General features: G+C 47.6%; 1 protein-coding gene and 1 long non-coding RNA gene across 17 annotated transcripts in view; one reads left to right on the top strand and one right to left on the bottom strand.

Annotated features, from left to right (window-relative positions):
* The window catches only part of SHROOM2 (shroom family member 2), a 294,895-nt gene that overhangs the window by 91,612 nt on the left and 179,970 nt on the right, over positions 1-23,313 (bottom strand). Inside the window, exon 1 of one of the 15 annotated variants that reach the window (XM_049872273.1) lies at positions 8,445-8,463. The exons of the other annotated variants lie outside the window; for them this stretch is intronic. The gene's annotated coding sequence lies outside the window, so the exon portion shown is untranslated. Of the gene's footprint in view, positions 1-8,444; positions 8,464-23,313 lie in introns of those variants that run through there. 15 annotated transcript variants of the gene reach the window in all.
* The window catches only part of LOC126069202 (uncharacterized), a 150,383-nt gene continuing 136,638 nt past the window's right edge, over positions 9,569-23,313 (top strand). Inside the window, exons 1-3 of one of the 2 annotated variants that reach the window (XR_007515881.1) lie at positions 9,569-9,665; positions 14,133-14,229; positions 22,828-23,093. This is a non-coding gene — a long non-coding RNA (uncharacterized LOC126069202). Of the gene's footprint in view, positions 9,666-14,132; positions 14,230-22,827; positions 23,094-23,313 lie in introns of those variants that run through there. The other variant, XR_007515882.1, reaches the window with a different exon arrangement.

Consider the following 23,313-nt stretch of genomic DNA (forward strand, 5'->3'; position numbering starts at 1 on the left):
GTTGGTTTCTGACTTATGGCCAGCCTGTGCACAATAAGATCAAACCGCTGTGATCCACAGGGTTTGCACTGGCTGGTTTTCAGAAGTAGATCACCAGGCTTTCTTCCTGGTCTGTCTGAGTCTGCAAGCTCCGCCGTAACTGTTCAGCATCACAGCAACACACAAGCCCCCAAGGACAGACGGGTGATGGCTATGCATGAGGTGCACTGGCCAGATTTGAACCTGGGTCTCAAGCATGGAAGGTGAGAACCACCACTGCCTCGTTCCGCTGTATTACTGGTTAACATAAAGGTGACACAATTACGTATGTCTGTGCTGATACACATGATGAAGGTCCCATGTGTCCTTACAGATGAAAGCATCGTGCTTCGTACAGCAGGTCGGATGTTTTTGTTTTAGGTATTCATTGGTATAAGGTATCAAAAACTCACTCTATGGCCTTAATTAAGGCACCCTCGTGGTGCAATGTAACACTCAGCTGCTAACTGAAAGATTGGTGGTTTGAACCCACCCAGCGGCTCTGCGGAAGAAAGACCAGGCAATCCGCTCCCTTAAAGATTAAAAAATAAAAAAAACATGGCTGTCAAATCAATTCCATTCTGACTCATAGCGACCCTACAGCATAGGGTCTCCAGGAAGCAGCTGGTAGATTCAAACCGCCGAACTTTTGGTTAGCAGGCGAGCTCTTCGCCACTGTACCACCAGGACTCCCCATAAAGATTAACCAAAACCTAGAAAACCCTGTGGGGCAGTTCTACTGTCACATGTGTTTTCTATGACTTGATGGCCCCCTAACAACAACAACAACTGGCCTCGATTAAGAGTTAATTGTCCCACCAGGCGCAGAATGCCTTCTTGTTCTTATGGAAATGAAGACAATGGCCCACACAGGGAAATGAAGAGATACACAATAGTCTTTTTTGGAACAAAGCTTTTCCATACTCCAGCTAACAGGCTACAGATGATCAAGGAGGAAGACCCACCTAGCCTGAGGATATTCTAGCAGAGGACAAGATCACACCTGAAGGATGGGTATCCACTGTAGCAGGACTGTGAGGTGTGAGTGACGTTCCCTTCCCCTTCCGTGCTGGGTGGAGATGCAAAGACCACAGGAACAACTTGAAAAGGCAGACAGACAGGGAAGGCTCACAGAGAGGCACCAACTGAAGAAAGGGGCCGGAGCAGGAAGCGGGACGCGTCTGAGCAATGAGTCAGCCTGCGGGGTGTAGTGTGTGCCCAGGAGTGTTTGAAGATAAAGGCCAAAGGGGGGAGATTAGCAACCTGACCTTGAATCAGCATCTGGACAGTATCCTGTAGGCAGTGGGGGCCTGGAGAGGGGGAGAAAGCAGGGGAGTGAACCGAATGCTAAAGCAAGGCTTCGGGAAAATTAATCTTGCAGCTCTGCATGAATGTCTCTGGCTGAACAACAGAACAGCAAGGAAGACAACCCTGACAAGTACCTACTTAGGAAGCCTTTGAAGGAGGCCTAGTGGTGCGAAAGGTTAATCGCTCTGCTGCTAACCAAAAGGTTGATGGTTCGAACCCACCCAGTGACTCCGTGAAAGAAAAGACCTGGTGATCCGCTCCTGTAAAGATTGTTGTTGTTGTTAGGTGCCATCGAGCTGCTTCCAACTCATATACAACAGAAGGAAACACTGCCCGTTCCTGCACCACCCTCACGATCCTTGTTACATCTGAGCCCATTGCTGCAGCCACTGTGGAAAATCTGATGGGGCAGTTCTACTCTGTCACATGGGGTTGCTATGAGTAGGAATTTGCCTAACTGCAACAACAGGAAGCCTTTGAAGTACTCCAGACAGGTGGAAATAAGGATTTGAATGAATACAGGCAGAGAGAACTACAGCAGGCAAGGACTCCAGAAGTGAGGGATAAAGACCCAAGGACATCATCAATGATGGGTGTCAAGGGCAAGAGGAAAGGCAGCTAAGGAGGCTCTGAGGGTCTGAGCTCGAGAGATTCGGAAAATCGTTAATTACCAGAAAACAAAAGGAAAGGAGGAAGAACAAAGAAAAAAACACCAGTCTAAAATCCTATTTCAAAAGCCGTGGATCACACAGGCAATGCATGGGGGTTCTGACTATCCCCACTCTCCAGAGATCTGGTAACAGCGCCTTTTGTTGGCAGAACAATAAGGGAAGTCACCTCCTTCATCCGCTTCACTGAACCATTCTGCTCATTCTGTCTGAGCTCAGAACCTCCAGAAAGGACAACTGACTCATCCAGGAGAAGCGTCCAATTGTGAAACCACCTGAGAGTGCAACTCGCCCACACTGAAGGGTCAACCCAGCACAGCTTTTTGCTCTGAAAACAGTGAAGCCTGTAGGAAATTGAAAACCACCACCCAAATGTGTTGAGACTTAAAAAAATTTTTTAAGAAAAATAATAAAACAAAACAACAAAAAAAGTAACAAACCAAAAGACCCTCCTCACGTACTTTGGACCTGAATGACCAAGGACATATTTGGTACAGTGTTTAAGAACAGAAAGTCCCACTTTGGAGATTCTAATGCACCCCCTTTGTTGTTGTTCAATCCATTCTGACTCATAGCCACCCCGTGTGACAGAGGAGAACTGTCCCCCAGGACGTCCTAGGCTGTAATCTTCACAGGAGCAGATCGCCAGGTCTTTCTCCTGCGGAGACGCTGGGTGGGTTCCAACTGCCAACCTTTTGGTTACCTGCAAACACTTAAGAGTACTATCACCAGTGTTCCTTACACTCCCTTTTTGTTGTTACTGTTGTGTGCCATTGAATCAATTCCATCTCATAGCAACCCTATAGGACAGAGAAGAGCTGCCCCATAGGGTTTCCAACACTGTAATCTTTACAGGCAGCCCTGGTGGTGCAATGGTTAAGAGTATGGGCAGTTCAAATCCACCAGCTGCTCCTTGGAAACCCTATGGGGCAGTTCTATTCCTTGGAAACCCTATGGGGCAGTTCCTATAGGGTCACTATGAGTCAAACTCAACTTGATGGCAATGTTTTTTTTTTTTTTGATGGGTTAATCTTTAAGGAGGCAGGCTGCCATCTTTCTCCCACAGAGAGCTGGTGGGTTCTATCTGCTGACCTTCTGGTTAGCAGTTGAGCACTTAACCACTGCACCACCTATGCTCCTACATCCCCTTTCCCCCTCCCTAAAATGAGGGCTGGGTCCCACGTGGCACCAAGGCAAGGAAGGTCAGATGTGGCCTTGAGAAGGGGACAGAACCAGGTTAATGGAAAGAACCAGGGCAAGCAGATGTGTGAGAGACAACAGCTGAGTGACCAGTTCACAGACAAAGAACATCATCGAGGGAAAAGTCCATCAGGGTCTTTGCAGCAAAAGACAAGGACAAGACTGGAAGTTGGTGCAGGCTGGGATTAGCAATCAGAAGCTAACCTCATTGTCCAAGGAGAGATGTGATGAAACAAAGTCCGGGGAAACTGGCAGGGAATGGAATTTGCATCAGGCGATGGAAAGTGGCAAAGGAGCCCTGTTGGCACAGCAGTTAAGTGCTAGGCTGCTAACCTAAAGGTTGGTGGTTCAAACCTACCAGCTGCTCCTTTCTCTGCGTGAGAAAAGACCTGACAATCTGCTCCCATAAAGTTTACAGCCTAAGAAACCCGATGGGGCAGTTCTACTCTGTCACGTAGGGTCACTATGAGCTCCACAGCACCCAGCAACAGTAAGATTTGGGAGTGGCAGCTCAGACTCCAGACCACCTGGAAAGGAAGCCAATGAAGGAAGTGGTGGCAAGGGTTTACGGGCTTCATGGTAGGCCAGGATAAAGCCCAACGGGTGTGTGCTTCCTCCCGAGATGGGGGGAAAGTTCACGGGATCCAGGGCCTCAGGATGCTGCAAAGTCCTGCTCATCACACCAATACTGAGACCAGAGGTGAATCCCCATAAGAAACTGAGCGACATTCAGTGAACATTTTCTGAACACCACTGCATGTCAGAGACGTTACAAACCAGAAGGAGAAAGATTCGCAACCAACCTATTCTGTCTCCTGTGTCAGCTAGCAACGTATGATTGCCTCTCTACTCTCAACACACCCTTGATTGCCCTGCTTTGTGATACTGAAGCTGGACCCTGCGGACATTTCTCCTGGGCCATCTGGCACGATGTCAAGCTTTGTCAGTAAAGGGCGCTGTAGGGACACTGGAGGAGGAAAGGGGTTCCCTTCCTAATCCCAATATGCTCTCCTGGCTGCTCGCTCCTGTGGGACATGGCACGCAGTGGTATTAACTCCGTGGCCAGCTTCTTATCAAGTTTCACGCTTGCCCCAGCAGCTTCCTAACAAGTTCCACGGGCGCTCTAGCGGGCAGCTTCCCAGCAAATTCTAGCCAGTAGTGATCCCTCTGTTGGCTTCCCAGCCAGTTCCACAGGCACCCAGCAGGCTTGCCAATGAGTTCCACCAGCAGTGCAGCCAGCTACCCAGGGAGTTTCACTGGCTTACCAGGGGCAGCTTCCTGCTTGCCAGCTAGCCTGTGGCACTCTGTGAACTTCTTCACATCCATTGGGCCCCAGCCACTCCACTCCAGCAAGATCGGAATCTGTCTTCCAGGAAAGGTGTGAGGGGAAGGGGTGTCCAAATCTATTCCTTCCCTAGGTACCCTGGCTCACCCCTTGAGGTAGTGGCTGCTCCCTGTATCTGCTCTCCTATACTCTTTAGGGAGTCCTGCCTGGCAGTGCAGTGATTAAGCTCCGAACCAAAAGGTCGGCAGTTCAAATCCACCAGGTGCTCCTTGGAAACCCTATGGGGCAGTTCTACTCTGTCCTATAGGGTCGCAAAGAGTTGGAATCGACTTCACAGCAACGGGTTTTATACTCTTTAGAGTTCTCTTTACTTCTTAGTAGTTAATCCCCTGCCATTGTATTGTTGTGTGCCATCAAGTCGATTCCAACTCATACTGATCCCATGTAACAGAGTAGAACTGCCCCACAGGGTTTCCTTCTATGCTGTAATTTTTATGGGAGCATATCATCGGGTCTTCTCTCCTGTGAAGCCGCTGGGTGGGTTCCAATCAGCAACCTTTCAGTTAGCAGCCAAGTTTTACGGAAGCATATCATCAGGTCTTCTCCCCTGTGAAGCCGCTGGGTGGGTTCGAATCACCAACTTTTCAGTTAGCAGCCAAGTGCTTAACCGCTGTGCCACCAGTGCTCCTTAATCCTGTTACTAGCTCGTAATTCTTTATGTTGGGGATCAGTACGCTTTTTCAAAAAGAGGCATACAGTAAATATTTAGGCTTTGCAGTCTCTATGGGTTCTGGCACTCGGTTAGTCTCTATGGTAACTACGCAACATTGCCTTTGTAGCCCCCAAACAATAGACAGTCCTACACAAAAGCACATGGCAGTGATTTGGCCAGTTTGCCAAACCCTGCTTTATATTAAGCTTTCCCTGGTCAAATTACTGTGTGGTTTCTGTCTCCTATCTGGACCCTGGCTGATACAAATTCCACGTGATGAGGGCAATAACAGAGACATAGAAAGGGGACCCTGTTGGCAGAGAAGAAGGATAATGGGTCATGGGGCGAGGAGGGGCTGAAGGTGGCAGCTGAGTCTCACAGAAGGTCCCAAAAACGTGAGGAGCTGTCAACGGTGTAAGACCTACCTCTACCCCTTATTTAAATATGTGATTTGGAGACAGTCACTTATCTTTTCTTAGTTTTGTTACCCAATATACAGTCAGGACATGGGGTATAGATAAAAAAGAATGACGTTGTAATATAAGCTACAGCATGGATGAACCTTGAAAACATTACACGGAGTGTGAAATAAGCCAGACACAAAAGGAGAAATGCTATATGAGTGCACGTATATAGAATATCTAGGACAGCCAACTGCATAGATGGAGAAAGCAGATTAGAGGTTACCAGGGGCTGGGGGTAGGGAGGATGGGAACGGGAGTACTTGGTGCTTAAAGGGCACTTAGCTTCTGTTTGGGGTGACACAGAAGTTTTGGAAACAAACAGCGATGATGGTTGCACAACTTGGTGAATATATAACTATATGCAAATAACGGCACTTTCTGCATTTGTTTGCTGGCTGCAAGCACTCTACCTTAAATTTTTTTTAACGTCAGCAGGTGGGAGAGGATTGGCATGGTGGCAGTTGTGAGGGTGCCTTGTGGGAGGAGGGTGTGGCCAGCAAACAAATGCAGAAGGCACGTGTTATTTGTGTAAACATATGGTAATACCACTGAATTGTACGCTTCAAGATGGTAGGAGCTGACTGTCTTATACTGCAGGACAATGGGGAGGGGAGGTAAAAGCAAGACAATTACGAAAACATTCTGCAAACTCTAACGTACCATAGAAACATCCACAAATCATCTCATTATTACTGCAGTAGTCAGCTAAGTGCACAGATTGGGCTAGCAACCAGGCAGCTCACATCCAGTGATCAATGATCCCAGTCTTGATTTACACCATGAGGAAACCAGCAGCTTCCGTGGTAAGGGGAGCCAGCTACAATCACAAGACTCAGGGCTATTTGTGCTTTCCAAGTCCTTTACAGAAGACCGTTTGAAAGAAAACTCCCGACGCACAGTTATCCTAGAGGTTCTCATTGTTGACTTCCAAACTAATTTAAAGTTTCCTTGTTCCCTCGCTTAGCTATTATAGCATTACAGAAAACTTCAAAAACAACTAAAGCGGCAATGTACAAACAGGGTGCTTTACAAAAGATTAACCTCAGTGGATTTATTTGGAAACCAGACCGCATTGCCCCCACAGAAAATATGTTTTCACTTCTAGTTGCCAGCTGAGTGGATTCCGACTCATGGTGACCCCGTGTGTTACAGAACAGGACTGTACTCCCTAGGGTGCTCTTGGCTGCATTCGTTACGGAAGCGGATCGCAGGTCTTTCTTCTGAAGTACCATTGGGTGGATTCGAAACCACCAACCTTTTGGTTAGTAGTTGAGAACGAACCATTTGCAGCACCCAGGGACCACAGAAAATATAAATGGTACTTAATTCTCAGGCCTCATGGTATAAGCGCTGTGTGTCTGCAATCAAGCAAGGAAGCGGAAGGAGGTGTACGCATCTCCCGGATGGCCCTTTAATCTCCATCCCTGTATGGTTCTTTGCTGGGTTTGGTCAAAAGAGGAACTGGCCCCAGGTTTGAAAGAAGCAGTGTCGTGGACTGAATTGTGACCCCAAAAATATGTGTCAGCTATGGGTTGGAGAGGGATACTGGTGAGGAGTGAGCTTCTTGGATCAGGTGGGGACACTTGAGACTATGTTGGCATCTCCTGCCTGGAGGGGAGATGAGAGGGTGGAGGGGGTTAGAAGCTGGCGAAATGGACACAAAAAGAGTGGAGGGAGACAGCGGGCTGTCTCATCAGGGGGAGAGTAATTGGGAGTAGGTAGCAAGGTGTATATAAGTTTTTGTGTGAGACTAGCTTGTAAACTTTCACTTAAAGCACAATAAAAATTATAAAAAGAAAAAAAAATACGTGTCAGCTTGGCTAGGTCATGATTCCCAGTATTGTACCACTGTATACCATTTTATCATCTGATGTGATTTCCCTAAGTGTTGTAAATCCTATCACTACAATGTAATAAGACGGATTAGTGGCAGTTATATTGATGAGGTCTGCAGGATTAGATAGTGTCTTAAGCCAATCTCTTCTGAGATATAAAAGAGAGAAGCAAGCAGAGAGACATGGGGACCTCATACCAACAAGAAAGCAGCACTGAGAACACAGCGCGTCCTTTGGACCTGCGCTGAGATGCTCCCAGACCAAGGGAAGACCGATGCAAGGATCTTCCTCCCGAGCTGACAGAGATAGCTTCCTCCCTGGAGCTGACACCCTGAATTTGGCCTTGTAGCCTACTGGACTATGAGACAGTAAACTTCTCTTTGTTAAAGCCCTCCACGTGTGGTATTTCTGGTATAGCAGCAGCAGATGACCAAGACAAGCGGGGATGCAGCAGACACCCCTCTCAAAAAGAAAGCCCCAGTGGCAGCTCCGTGCCTCCCACCAAGCCTCTCTCTCTTCACGCTGGTCTCCATGGTGGTGCAGACGGCCAGCTCCGTCAGGCCAGCAGGGAGCGACAATGTTCAATCAGACTCCTACGATTTCCGTGCAAACAGGCCTTGTTGTTGTGGACGCCATCCACCCTGCCCCAAACCCATTTCCGTGCAAACAGGCCTTGTTGTTGTGGACACCATCCACCCTGCCCCAAACCCCACACGTGGCAACAATGAACCCTTTATCCCTCCTCTTGAGAGAAAGGGGTCTTTCTTGCCTCCAGAGCTTTGTTTACATGGTCCCCTTCGGCCACAGCCCCCAGCCCCGTCGCCGACATGCACACACTTTGACTGGTGTGCCCCAATCACTCTGTAGGATGCAGCAGCTGCCCCCGGCCCCACCAGCCTCCGCCACACTCTGGGCCCATCACCCACTGCTGCTCTGAACCTCTGTGTTGATTACCTGGTCGTGCTTCCAGTGTGATGACACAACTGGCATCTCTTTCAGGACAAAACCCAAGCCACACCTCCGTTTCTTCAGCTCCCGTATAAACCGCTGTCCGCTGGCCCAGTGGCAGAATTCTCCACCTTCCACCCAGGTTCCATTCTCACGTGCAGCCACCACCTGTCTGTCAGGGGAGGCTTGTGTGTTGCTATGATGCTGAACAGGTTTCAGAATAAAACAGACTTAGGAAGAAAGGCCTGGCAATCGACTTCTTGAAATCAGTCCCTGAAGACCCTAAGGATCACAACAGCCGGTCCGATCTACAGGTGATCACAGGGGCGGTACAGGGCCAGGCAGCGTTTTATTTTCCATTGTGCACGGGGTTGCCGTTGCCGTGAGTCAGGGGCCCACCCTACAGCAGCCACCAACACAATAGGCAACGCTTCTGGAAAGAATGAACAGGGAGGAAAAGAATCAGCTAAGATAAGCAGAGTTCCTGCCTGAAGCCCAACTTTCATCTGAAGAAGATGGGGGCGGGGTGGAAAGGAACCCCCACCATGGTCCCGGTTTTTCAAGCTATATGGCTGGTTTTAAAAGTATCAAGAACTGTCCAGGGATAAACATACCCCAAGCAAGCTTCCCACCAGTCTAAAGAACAACCCACTGCTGTCGAGTCAATTCCGACTCACAGCGACCCTACAGGACAGAGTAGAGCTGCCCCATAGGGTTTCCAAGGCTATAATCTTTACAGAAGCAGACTGCCACATCTTTCTCCCACGAAACAGCTGGTGGGATCAAACCACCAACCTTTCAGTTAGTGGCTGAGCACTTCACCGCTGCGCCACCAGGGCTCACAGGTCTGCTTTTATTCCAGCCCCTTCCTCGTAGATCCTTTGAAAACGAGTGGTCAGAACATTTCAGAGCCCAGTTAAACAGAGATTCCTGAACTTACCCAATTCCACGGTTTTCAAAGTGAAAACGCCATCTGATAGAACTGACAGGCCATCAAGGAAAAGGAAAAGGAACTGCTGGACAGCAGAACAAAGTGTCCCCAGTTTCCAAATACAGGGCTGTTTATCTTTAATGCGGGTTCCCATCGTACTGCTATTTCAGAAAGACAGCACTTGCTCCTTAGATAACACTGCCACTGAGCAAGCGGAGAGAGGCGCTACTCGGGACAGCGTGGCCAAGGTTATGTCACCGTTCCTTTGAAGGAACTCGGAGTTCCCCTTTTATTGGGTAAGTAAGATACAGGTGATCCCACTTATCACAACGGCTATCTTTCTCTTTGAAAAGGTCTTTTCAGTGACATGCTTTCACGGCCAGCTAAGCAATGTGGGCAGAGTGCACTAAACTCTAGGCGCACACCAGGGGCTCAGAGGGTCCGGGAGGGCCTCAATGTTGGATTCGAACTGCTGACCCTTTGGTTTGCAGCTGTAGCTCTTAACCGCTACGCCACCAGGGTTTCCACTAACTAAACAGAAGACAAGAATTATCTTAGGTGAATAGAAAGACAACACACAATACAGGGGAAGTCAGCACAACTGGACTAAACCAAAAGCTAAGAAGTTTCCTGAACACAACCAAACACTTTGAGGGACAGAGTAGCAGGGGCGGAGGCCTGGGGACGATGGTTTCAGGGGACATCTATGTCAATTTGCATAACAAAGTTTATTAAGAAAATGTTCTGCACTGCACTTTGGTGAGTGGTATCTGGGGTCTTAAAAGCTAGCAAGAGGCCATCTAAGATCCATCAATTGGTCCCAACCCACCTGGAGCAAAGGAGAATGAAGAACACCAAAGACACAAAGAAAATATTAGCCCAAGAGACAAAAGGGCCACATAAACCAGAGACTCCATCAACCTGAGACCAGAAAAACTAGACGGTGCTCAGCTACCACCAATGACCGCCCTGACAGGGAATATAAGAGAGTCCCTGACGGAGCAGGAGAAAAGTGGGGTGCAGAACTCAAATTCTAGTAAAAAGACCAGACTTAATGGTCTGATTGAGACTAAAGGAAACCCCGAAGACATGGCCCTCAGACTCTCTGTTAACCCAGCACTAAAACCATTCCTGACGCCAGCTCTTCAAAGATTAGACTGGACTACAAAACATAAAATAATACTCACAAAGACTGTGCTTCTTACTTCAAGTAGACACAGGAGACTAAATGGGCAGCTCCTGCCCAGACGTGGGATAAGAAATCCGAAAGGCACAGGAGCTGGTTGAATGGGCATGGGAAACCCGGGGTGGAAACGGGGGAGTGTGATGTCACATTACAGGGATTGCAGCTAGGGTCACATAACAACATGTGTATAAATTTTTGTATGAGAAATTAACTTGAGCTGTAAACTTTCACCTAAAGCACAATAAATAAATGAGATCTGGTTGCTACGCAAAGTGCATGCTGCCCTTGTTTTCTAAGAAGGAGATTAAGTTTCTGGCAGGGCTTTGACCCATAATTTCTCCTGTTCCGCTTCACACACATTTTAAAAATTCAGGTCCATTAGGGTTTCGCTTCATCAGCTATGACTGAACCAGGCAGAACTGGTTCGAAGCCCTGTTTTGAACAAAGGCTTTCCTTAAAAGGCATGGGCTTTGGTTTTTGCCTTCTTTTTTCCTTTTAAGATGATCCCTTCTATTCTTTCATCCAGAGTTCCTGGGTGGTGCAAAGAGTTAATGCACTGAGCTGCTAACTGAAAGGCTGGCAGTTTGAATCCAGCCAGAGGCACCTCAGAAGAGAGGCCTGGTGACCTGCTTCTGGAAAAATCAACCACTGAAAATCCTAGGGAGCACAGTTCTACTGTGACACACGCGAGGTCTCCAGAACTCGGAATCAACTTGACCAGTAACTAGTTTGATTTTTGTTGGTGTGGTTTGATTTTAGCTGGACATTCAGAGCATTTCCAGGTTTCTTTTACAAACAGAACCCCGTGAGCACCCTGGAACATACCCCCTGGTTCGCAGGGCTAAGAAACTCCCCAGTGTCTGCATCCAGCGGCAGACCGGCTGGACCCAGGCAAGCACAACCTCAGCCACGGACTCTCGGTGAGGTGGGTTTAACAGGTTCGATCCCCCAAGCTGAGTGTACGAATTCTTGTCTGTCGTGCCCTTGTCTGCCCATGGTATTGCCAGACATTCTTACTTTCCCCAGTATGCTGGGTAAAAACCAATATAACTTTAATGACATAGTAGTTAGGACTAAAAACAGGAATTTCACAAGATTCCTACCCTGGAGGCGAAGAACTGGGTCAACCTTTGTGCCCAGAAAAGTTCACCCAGGTCTAAAGCCTCCGGGAAACAGCAAAGCCTTCCTCCCAGTCACTGTTTGCTAGGCAACAGTAGGATCTCGTTGTCGTTCGTTATTGTCAAGTCAGCCCCCAGCTCACGGTGACCCCACACAGGGCAGAATGAAACGCTGCCCAATCCGGCGCCATTCACATGATTAATTACAGGTGGCACCACTGTGATCCACAGGGTTTTCACTGGCTGATTTTTCTGAAGTGGATTGCCACGTCTTTCTTCCTGGTCCACCTTAGTCTGGAAGCTCCGATGAAACCCGTTCAGCATCACAGCCACATGCAAGCCTCCCCTGACAGACAGATGGTGGCTGTACATGAGGTGCACTGGTTGGGAATCAAACCCGGGGCTCCCATATGGAAGGCGAGGAGTCTACCAGTGGACCACCACTGCCCTCTCTACTAGGAGCCATGTTCAAGGAATCCAGGAGACGACGGAGCAAGGTGTGGCAGACGGGAGCATGGGGCTTGCCCACAGCCCTACTTTTGTAGGTGTGAGTCATTTTTCCTAAGAGGTTAAGAAAAATCATGGTGGGGCACTCGTTGGAACACTAACACAGCGTGGCGTGTGCCCCAGGGAGAGACTGGGCATATGAGCAAGAGTCGTTGGAAAGCAATTTCCCAGGCCCGGCTCTGGACAGAGCATCCTGTGCCCACTCCTCCTGCTCAGGTGGAGGCATGAGAAGTGAGCCTCGGACACTAAGAAAAACAGGGCATCAAACCGGTTCATTCCAGTTCCAAGCGCTGCTGAGATTTGCTTTTCCACTCCCAGGTATACTGAATCAGAGTCTGCAGTTTAACAAGATCCCCAGGTGATTCTCATGTAAAATAAACCCTGGGACCCACTGCTCTACTAGTGGTGCTCGGAATCGGTCCCTAACCAGCAGCATTAGCACCACCCGGGAACTGGTTAGAGACACATGTTCTCAGCAGGGGTTCAAATCTGAACTTCCAAGCTATGAAGAAAAACCAGGAAGGAGCAAGTCAGGCGTTTGCAGGGAACCTCTGTAGGTGTTCCGGAATCAGGGCTCAGGGCGTTTGGGAGCCGGGCCAAGGCAGGAGGAGCCACCATCCAACGAAAGCACATGGAAAAAACGTAGTTAATTGAAGGTTCCTATTAATCAAAGGAAACCCTGGTTTGGTTTTTAAACTACTCTATATCTCATTGATAGTTCCAATCACACCACTGCTATTACTACCACTGATAGTAGCATTTGGAAGCTACTGCTGCTAGCCAAAAGGTCAGCAGTTCGAATCCACCAGGTGCTCCTTGGAAACCCTATGGCGCAGTTCCACTCTGTCCGGTAGGGTTGCTATGAGTCAGAATCGACTCGACGGCAATGAGTTTGCTTTTTTGGTTTAACGTTCTCCAAGGTATTTTCATTGCTCGGCCAGCTAAGAGTCGTATCTTGCATTCCAACGCATCTTGACGGACTTTGGGAAACACTAACAGAACATGCCTGTTCTACCGGACCAAACAAAAAAACCAAACCCGTTGCCTTCGAGTGGATTCTGACTCGTAATGGCCCTACAGGACAGAGTAGAACTGCCCCATAGAGTTTGCACGGAGTGCCTGGTAGGTTCGAACTCCTGACCTTTTGGTTAACAGCTATAGCCCTTAACCACTACACCACCAGAGTCTCCCTCTACTGGACCAGAACTCCGTAAAGAAACAGAATGCGGTAGATACAGGCTTCTTGCGTAACACAAACTTGTATTTGTTCTAATTTGCCATGGAGTCAGCTCCAACTCATGCAAGGTGACCTTATGTATAACAGAAGGAAACGCTGCCTGGCCCTGCACCATCTCCTTCACGCCTGTTGGCACGTTTCAGTTCACTGTTGGAGCTGTTGCGTCAACCCATCTCACAGAGGGGCTCCCTCGTCTTCATTTACTACAGACACCCAAGGGAAAACGAATCATCAAATGAATCAAAAGCCATGTATAATAATCTGTATTAGACAAGAGTTCGTGCATTATAAAAATCCTCGCACACATATTATTGTACCATATTCGTTGCCATGGAGGATAAAGAGAGTTTTCAAATTAGAGAAAAACAAAAAGCTTTGAGTCTTCAAGTAACCCTCGCTGGAAAAGCCACATCTGGCAAAGCAAGCTGTATGCATCTATTCCTCGTTTTCAAAATTGTTGGTGATGTCTGAGTGAGGATTACAAATTGAAGGGATAAAACAACTCGGTCACCTGGGGGACATGCTGGCTCTAAATTAAATTCCAGTTTAGACAGTCAGATACAGACTAACAATTTTATACACAGTAACAACGTTTTACCTTCATAAAAGTGGGATAGAGATGGCAGCACAGGCAGACGCCAAAAGAACAGTGTAACCAAAAAAGGAAGACAGCAATATTTTGACAGAGCACTAAGGGTTGTGCACCTTCCCACAGGTCTGTGCGCGCACCTGGAATGGAGCGGTCTCCACACACGCAGGCTCACAGAAAAGACTGCAAGGATGAGCCAAGAATTCAAACGCACCTGGGGCAGGTACTGTCCTGTTCTCTCCCTAAACTCTACTCTCTCTCTCAAGAAAAAAAAAATGTTGGCTTCAGTTGTAGTTGGCTTCCACTGTTTTTCAGTTCTGCAAATGGAACTGTTTAGCAGTGGTGAGATGGCCTTTGGCTGAATCTGACTTTACGCTTTTACATAGCTAATCACCACAAGGCGTGATTGATGTGACACAACACTGCTGAGCTTTGCCCTAATATGTTCCATTAGGACCAAGTAAGGAGCCTGGTTAGTGCAGTGCTTAAGAGCTCAGCTGCTAACCAAAAGGTCTGCAGTTCGAACCCACGAGCCACTCCATGGGAAGAAGATGGGGCAGCCTGCTTCTGTAAAGGTTACAGCCCTGTCCTACAGGGTCATTATGAGTCAGAATCCACTTGCTGGCACACAAGAAAAACAAGGCCAAGTACTCTGGACACGTCATCGGGAAAAACCAATCGCTAGAAAAAGACATCCTGTTTGGTAAAGTAGAGGGTCCGTGAAAACGAAGGAAACCCTCCACGAGATGAATTGACTCAATAGCTGCAAAAATGGACTCGAGCATGCCAATGATCATTAAGATGACGCAGGAGCAGACAACACCTCACCCTGTTGTTACATGTGCGGTCACCATGAGTTGGGGCCAATTCCACAGCAACCAATAACAATAACAATAGCTGGGCTTTGGGGTATGAGGGTTCTGATTGAAAGTGCCCATATGAAACTGATTCACAAAGCAAAGGGGTATTTATCACAAGGTGATGGGGGCTCGTAGGATCCACAGGACTGGCATTTCCCCAAAAGGTCCACAGAGTGGAAAGAGGGAATCAGGAAGCTTCCCAGGGCAGACACCAGCTAGGCGGGGCACCAAAGACCGGGAAACACCTGCATGGATGTGCACAGCCACCACGCTTTGCTTGCTACCCTACACAAAGAGCCAAGGCCCAGGGGTTTGCCATATGAAAATACTGACCAATGCCTTTCAATGGGTGAAACCTAAGGACTGCTACTCAGCAGTAAAAAGAAATGAGCTACTGATACTCAGAACCTGGGTGAGCCTCCATGGAAGTATGCTGAGTGGAAACAGCCAACCCCAAAAGGTTACATACTGTATGATACCACTTTACAATATTCTTCAAATAGCACCATTACAGAAATGGTGGCCGTAGATTAAGGCATGAGTCGGGTGGGAGAGAAGCAGGACGGCTTTAAAAGGGCAACACTTTGTGGAGATGGAATGTCCTATATCTTGACTGTATCAAGGTCAATATCCTGGTTGTGATGTCACTATTACAGTTTTGAAAAATGTTACCACTTGGGGAAAACTGGATAAAGGGTACACGGGCCCTCTCTGCATTATTTCTTACAACTATAAACACTTGGCTGCTAACCAAGAGCTTGGCGGTTCAAACCCACCCCGCTGCTCTGTGGAAGAGAGGTCTGGCGATCTGCTCCCATAAAGATTACAGCCTAGGAAACTCTATGGGGCAGTTCTACTCTGTCACATGGGGTTGTTATGAGTTGAAATCAACTGGACTGCACTTAACGGCAAAACTAATTATCAATACCATTTCACTGATGTGCACATTTATATAATGCAGTTAAGCCCAAGGCTCTGTGAAACAGATGTGATGGTCCCTTCTCCACTTAATGAAATTGTAACGCCGTCTCTTTAGCAAGAGATTTTTAACTGTATGTTCATTTGAAAATATATTTAATGGGAAATTTTTAAATAAACAATCCGTTGAGGTTGACAAATTAAAGTCTGTCCTGTCTAACTTTTGCTTGGATTCCTAGGTAGTACAGCTTTTGCTTGGAAGCCCTGGGTGGTACAGACAGTTAACACACTCAGCTGCTAAGCAAAAGGTCAGAGGTTTTAGGCCACACAGCGGTGCCTCGAAAGAAAGGCCTGGTCATCTACTTCCAAAACTCAGCCAATGAAAACTCTATGGAACACAGTTCTACTCTGACACACACGGGGTCTCTGGCAGTGGAAGCTGCCTCCGGTGGCTACTTCCCCCCCTCCCGCCTTTTCTCTTTTTTCCCCTTTGCTATGGCTGCATTCCAACACACTGTGGTCACACAATTCAAAGCGTGCCTGTGAAATAGTATTGCCAGTCCAGCTGACCGTGATATCACCCTAAGAGTCCCTACAGGACGAGGAACGCCCCGAGCACTATAATCTCGTTCACCCACCTGGTCAAGAAGCACAAAGCCCCAGTCAATGAAGGGCGTAGAGAGTCTGACACACGGCGATCCCATGGTCTAAGTACTTTTCCCTGGGCTTGGATGTCATAAGCCTGGTTTGCGAGGTGCACTCTACAAGGCAAGTCGTAGTTGTCTGGTTTTATGGATACTGAGCTGAGGCCAAGACAAACACAGAACAATAAAAATGCCTAACAGCCTCAAAAACCAAAAGGAGAAAAACCAACAGATCAAAGGCCATATTCTGGCGGTCCCATTACCTTTTAAAAGTGGAAAACTGGTACATCTGGGAGCCCACTTTCTGTCTGTGCGCTTCCCCCAAACCTTTAGAACCAGCAAATGAGCCAGATGCAGAAGGAAATAAAACCTAGAAGCAGGGAGCATGGACCCCAACACTCTTCTGAAGTTAACTGTGGGAAAACAAAGAATTTCTGGAAGGTAGTCTCCAACTGAGTGTGGAGCAACCAGGCATGGCTTCTGAGGCAACACAGATGCTAATCTCTGCAGAAGCATGAAAAGGGACCACAGGAAGTTTAAAGCCACTAAGACCTTGGAAAATTACCTTTTTTTCTTTTTTTTTTAAGCTGAGGTTCAGCAATATAGATGAATAAACTACTGCTACTAGCAGTAATATGGATCTTAAAAACCAAAAAAGCCAAACCAGTTGAAGTCAAGCTGATTCTGACTCATGGAAATCCCATGTGTGTCAGAGTAAACCGTGCTCCACCGGGTTTTCAATGGTTGATTTTTCAGTAGATTGCCAGGTCTTTCTTCCAACACACCTCTGGGTGGACTCAAATCGCCAAGCTTTTGGTTAGGAGCCAAGTATGTTAACTGTTTGTACCACCCAGGGACTCCAAATGAATCTCACGCACCTAACACTGAGCGAAAGAAGCTAGTCACCAAAAGTATGCACTGTAGGACTCCATTTATTAAAAGGTCAAACAGAGGCTAACCTAATCTCCATGTGAGAAGCCAAGGCGGCGACTCCCTTGGAGGGTGCACGCCACGTTCTGCTTCTTTGTCTGCACAGTGGGCTACAGAGCTGTGTTCATTCTCTGACAACCCAGCCAGCTGTCTCCTCACGTTCTGTGCCTTTCTGAATGCAAGCTACACTTCATGATAAAAAAAAGTTTAATTTAAAATAAGCAGGTGTTCAATGGTACAGTTTTCACCTTTCACGCAGGAAACCCGGGTTCAATTCCTGGCCTGCACACCTTGTGCACAGCCAGGACCTGTCGGTGGAGGCTTGTGTGTTGCTATGATGCTGAACAGGTTTCAGCAGAGCTTCCAGACTAAGACAGACTAGGAAGAAAGGCCTGGAGGTATACTTCCAAAAAATCAGCCAGTGAAAAAGCTACGGATCACAACGGTCCCAATCCGCAACCCATTACGGGGATGGCACAGGAGTGGGCAGAGTTTTGTTCTGTTGTGCATGGGGTGGCCATGAGTCGGGGCCAACTAGACCACAGCTCACAACAACTATTTTAAAGACATAACAGAACAATAGAAATTTAGGACAAAGGTAGCGACACAGCCCCATCAGTTCCGTTCTAGGGAACACTCTGATAGCTGGATCAGCCACTTCTTGGGGTGTGTAGAGATATTTCCGTAAACCAGGGTTACTATCATTCTTATGTCAATTCAGTCACAACACTGGGCTTGGAGACCATAATTGGAGGACTGCATTCAATGCCAAGACAGCTCATTCCCTGGTAAGGGGACCAGGCCACCTCCACTGAGGGAATTCATCTCGGGACAGGTGTCAAGGCGCCCAAGCTCCTTTCTTCAACTCCAAAACATTTAGCCGTTGGGGGAACTGGGGTGGAAGCCTCAGGTGAACTCAGCAAGAGACTCTGGGCAGAGAGGGCGGTGGTGGGAAGCAGGGACGTCACAGAGCTCGGCCCCCACCCCAGCCAGGCCCGCACCCACCCAGCTGCTCCCGGCAGCCTGGAGAAAGCTGCCAAGCTGAGCAGGGCCAGGCTCCCACACTGAGCATGACCTCCGGAATGAGCCAAGTGCAGCCCCTGGCAGGGCACTCAGCGCCCAAGCTGGGGAGTCACCAGGCCTGCCCGCCCTTTCCCTCTGAGAGGGTCTGCCTGCCGAGATCACACTGTGCTCTGGCTTTAAGAAAAAGCCACAGCCTAAACAAATGCCTTCATCCCTGCTGCATCCTCCAGTCTCTCCCCATTCCCAGGGGAGAAGGATAGCAGGATTGATGGAAGAAGGGAGAGTCTGGAATCCCAGGCCAGACCCCGGAAAGGACTGCAGTCATTGCTGCTCCATGCAGCTCAACTTCAGGATCCCAGGCCTGCGGGGGTGGGCATTGCAGGCCCAGGGGTCCTATCCATCCCCACAACATCCCCCTGGTAAAAAAAAAAAAAAGAAAGAAAGAAAAAAACATGATTTCAGGACCATTTCGAAAGCCAACTCCGAGCAGCTCAAAATGTCAGGAAATTCATTGTCTGTCTACTTACAGGGAGGGCACGGTGGTGGTTCAACAGGACGCATCTTACATGCGGGAGACCTGGGTTCAATTCCCACCTAGTGCACCTTGTGTACAACCATCTGTTTATCAGCTCTCTATCTATCCTTCTCAGCTGCCTTTACACAGAGCAGGTGCCCAGTAAATATCTGCCAAATAAACAAATGAGGCTGTTATCTAGAGACAGGCTCTGTTAGAAACGCAGGAAGAAAAATCTAGTAAAAAAGGTAATGGCAGTATATACTTTTGCAGTAGGGCAGGAGTCTGCAAACCACAACTCGTGGGCCAAGTCTGGCCTGCCACCTGTTTTTGTAAATAAAGTTTTATTGGAACACAGCCACGCCCATTCATTTCTTTCACGCTACAAAGAGAGTGTGGCATAGTTGCCACAGAAACCATGTGACCCATACCAAGCAGAAAACATTTACTGTCTGGCTCTAAAAGAAAACTTTTGCCATGTCTTGCACTAGGAAAACACATTAAAATATATACACAACCATAACTACCGTGGCTTCCAGCAGACTGAGTCCAGTACAACTAGATAGTACCCAGCTCCCACCACTGACTGCTCTGAAAGCAATGACAATAGAGGGACCTGGACAGAGCTGGAGAAAAATGTAAAACAAAATTCCAACTCACAAAAAAAGACCAGAGTTACTGGTCTGACAGAGACTGGAAAAACCCCAAGAGTATGGCCCCCGGACACCTTTATAGCTCAGTAATGAAGTCACTCAAGAGGTTCACCCTTCAGCCAAAAATTAGACAGACCCATAAAACAAAACAATACTAAATAGGCATACCAGCCCAAGGGCAAGGCCAAGAAGGCAGGAGGGGACAGGAACCCAAGGTCGAGAAGGGAGAGTGTTGACACGCTGTGGGGTTGGCAGCCAATGCCACTAAACAATATGCGTATTGTTTCACGAGACAGTAACTTGCTCTGTAAACTTTCACCTAAAGTACAATTTAAAAATTTTTTTAATAAATAAAATACATACAACATTTGGAGCAATGAGAGACAATTCTGCAAGAGTAAGGAAAGGTGAACAAAGTTGCAGATCAATTCACCAAGAAGTCTCAAAAGTTACTTTGAAACCTAAAAATACGTATTTCCGGGGCAGAGGACAGCACAGAGAAAGATAAATGGGAGGTCCACAGGACATCTGTAATGGGCTTTCCTGTCTAAGACATTATCTCTACAAACATCCATCCACCTCAGCAACACCAGTCACCACCATCCCACCCCCCCACCCTGACCAGCCCACCCCCCCCCGACCATCCCAGCAGTGTTTCTTTGCCAAAACAGTTTTAGAAGGAAATGAGTTTTCTCCCCAAAAGAAATTTCATCATCAAAGGAAAATTTCCAAAACACAGGAGTTACAAAATTCTTCATGAATCCCCAGCGTTAACAAAACTTGGAGAATCAGAGTCAAAAATCAGACCATGGGTGATGAGAGAGGTCCTTTTCCTCTGCGGTTTTCATCCCAAACAAGGCACCACTCCCAGCCTAACCAAGAGGAAAACAACAGACAAATCTCAATTGCAAGAAAAAAAAGCAAACAAACTCATTACCATCGAGTTGATTCTGACTCACAGAGACCCTAGAGCAAGACACCCTGTCTGCCAGCACTCCTCAAAACTGTCGAGGTCATCACAAACAAGGAACGTGTGAGAAACTGTCGCAACCAAGAGAAGCCTAAGAGACATGAGGACTATATGTAGTCTGGTGTCCTGGGTGGGATCCTTGAGCAGAAAAAAGAAATGAAGGAAATCTGAATAAAGTATGGGCTTTAGTTGATATCTGGAGTCCCTGGGCGGGGGGGTACAGAAACCCTGGTGACGTAGTGGTTAAGAACTACAGCTGCTTACCCAAAGTTTGGCAGTTCGAATCCAGCAGGTGCTCCTTGGAAACTCTATGGCGCAGTTCTACTCTGTCCTGTAGGATCGCGTGAGTCAGAATTGACTCGATGGCAACAGGTTTTTTTTTTTTTTTGTCTGGGTGGTACAAATGATTAAGACGCTCAACCGCTAACCCAAAGGTAGAAAGTTCAAGTTCACCCAGAGGAACCTCAGACAAAAGGCCTGGTGATCTACTTCCCAAAACTCAGCCACTGAACACCCCATGGCACACAGTTCTACCTGACACACATGGAGGCGCCACGAGGCAGAGCTGAATCTACAGTAGTCGGTTAGTTTTTAGTTAATAATAATGTATCGGTCAATGCTGATTGTGACAAACGTACCATATGTAAAACTACTGTTACTGTATAACTATCTCTGTAACTGTTTTTGTAAACTTAAAAGTATTCTACGTAAAGTTTTTGTGGGTTTTTTTAAGTATCATGTTTGGACGTGTAAAACACAGTCCTGTAAGAGGCAGGACTCTCCTGGACGCTAAGGAGCCCCAGGAGCCTGAGCCAGCTGGTTTGGGGTGGGGTGGGGGGGACAGCGGCTGCCGACCCTGCCAGCCAGAGGGCACACGCTGCCTTTCTGATGAGGGGCATGGTGTCAGCTAAGAGGGTGGGCAAAGCCAGCAGCCCAGCTGCGCTGGTAGCAAATCTGGGCTTTCTATCCCTCCTACCCTGCCCCTCTTCCCTCCAAGGACAGACAGATGCAGACAGACCCACAGCCAAACCAAACCAAACCAAATCCATTGCCATCGAGTCGATTCCGACTCATAGCGACCCTATAAGACAGAGTAGAACTGCCCTGTAGGGTTTCCAAGGAACGCCTGGTGGATTCGAATTCCTGAAGTTTTGGTTAGCAGACGTAGCCCTTAACCACTACGCCACCAGGGTTTCCGACCCATAGCCAGTGGAATGTAAATCTGCATTCCTGGGCCATGGCAGTGATCTGGTTTGCTTTCTTGTTGCAACCAAAACGACCAGATGCCCCCACCCCGACAGCTGCCCAGTTCCCCCAGCCTCCGGGTGGGAGAGGGAGGGGAAAGGGGGATCCTTTTCGGCATTTATGCCCTCAAGTTAGGTCAGACCCTAGGAGAGGAGGTGGAGAGGGGATGTCAAGACTCACTATCAGCAGTCTGCCACGTTTGTGGTTTATGATGAAAAGTTATTCAGCTGCTGTGTGCCTTTTTATATGAATTATCCCGTGAGGTCCCTCAGACAGCTACTGTAAAAAGGAAAAAATATATAAGAATACTTCAGAGAAATTTCTCAGAATCCCACACAGATTTCAGGAAATTTAAAAAAAAAAAAAAAAAAGTATCAATCATTTAGTAGAAAAATCGCTGAGAAGGGAAACTGTCCAAAGTAAATGTATGTTGCTTCAACAAGAATTAGACGAAAAGAATGTCAGGAAGTCATAAATATAAATAGCTTACAACACAAACCGCTTATTGAATGAATTGCCAAATTCTCACATGACCCCAACACGGGGATCACAAAAAAAAACCCAAACCCGTTGCTGTCAAGTCAATTCCAACTCATAGCGACTCTATTGGACAGAGTAGGGGTGCCCCATAGGGTTTCCAAGGAGCACCTAATGGATTCGAACTGCCTACCTTTTGGTTAGCAGCCGAAGTCCTAACCGCTACAGCACCAGGGTTTCCAACATGGGGTATCTCAACATAAAAAGATACAATTCTGTGACACTTTAAACTCTTGGTCATCATTTTTGCATGCAACCGCTCTGCTAAGAAGTGCCCAGCAATGATGGACTCAGACCAACCCAGCCTCCGGTGGTAACTGCCACTCACCACACTGTGTGACCCCGGGCCAATAAATAGGAAGTAATAACCCTGGACCTCACAGAGCTGTGGGCAGGGTGACAGGCCATGTACAGCCAATATCTTGTGTCTAGCACACAGCTGAGCCCAAAAAAAAAGGAAAAAAAGGCTACCGTGATTCTATAACCTTCTCCAATATCTTCTCTCCTTTCACTTCCTCCCTTCCTAGGAATTCGAGATGGCCCAAGATGGAATCCCTGCACGGTTCTCATCAGTTATTGCTTTTAACTGCCATTCAGTCCATTCCAACTCACGGCGACCCTATGCATAACAGATCGAAACATTTCCCGGTCCTGCACCATCTTCGTGATTGCTGGCATGTTTCAGTCTATCACTGTGGCTACTGTATCAATCCATCTCATGGAGGGTTCCCCGCGTTGTCATTTACTACAGACACCACACGGAAAAAGCATCATCAAATAAAAAAAGGTGTACAATAACACATATTAGACAAGAGTTCATGAATTATAAAAATTCCCATACATGTATTATTTTGGAAACCCTGGTGGCATAGTGGTTAAGAGCTACAGCTGCTAACCAAAGGGTCAGCAGTTCGAATCCGCCAGGTGCTCCTTGGAAACTCTACGGGGCAGTTCTACTCTGTCCTATAGGGTCATTATGAGTCAGAATCGACTCGACGGCACTGGGTTTGGTT

Source organism: Elephas maximus, chromosome X (assembly GCF_024166365.1).
Source record: "Elephas maximus indicus isolate mEleMax1 chromosome X, mEleMax1 primary haplotype, whole genome shotgun sequence".
Taxonomy (NCBI): Eukaryota; Metazoa; Chordata; class Mammalia; order Proboscidea; family Elephantidae; genus Elephas; species Elephas maximus.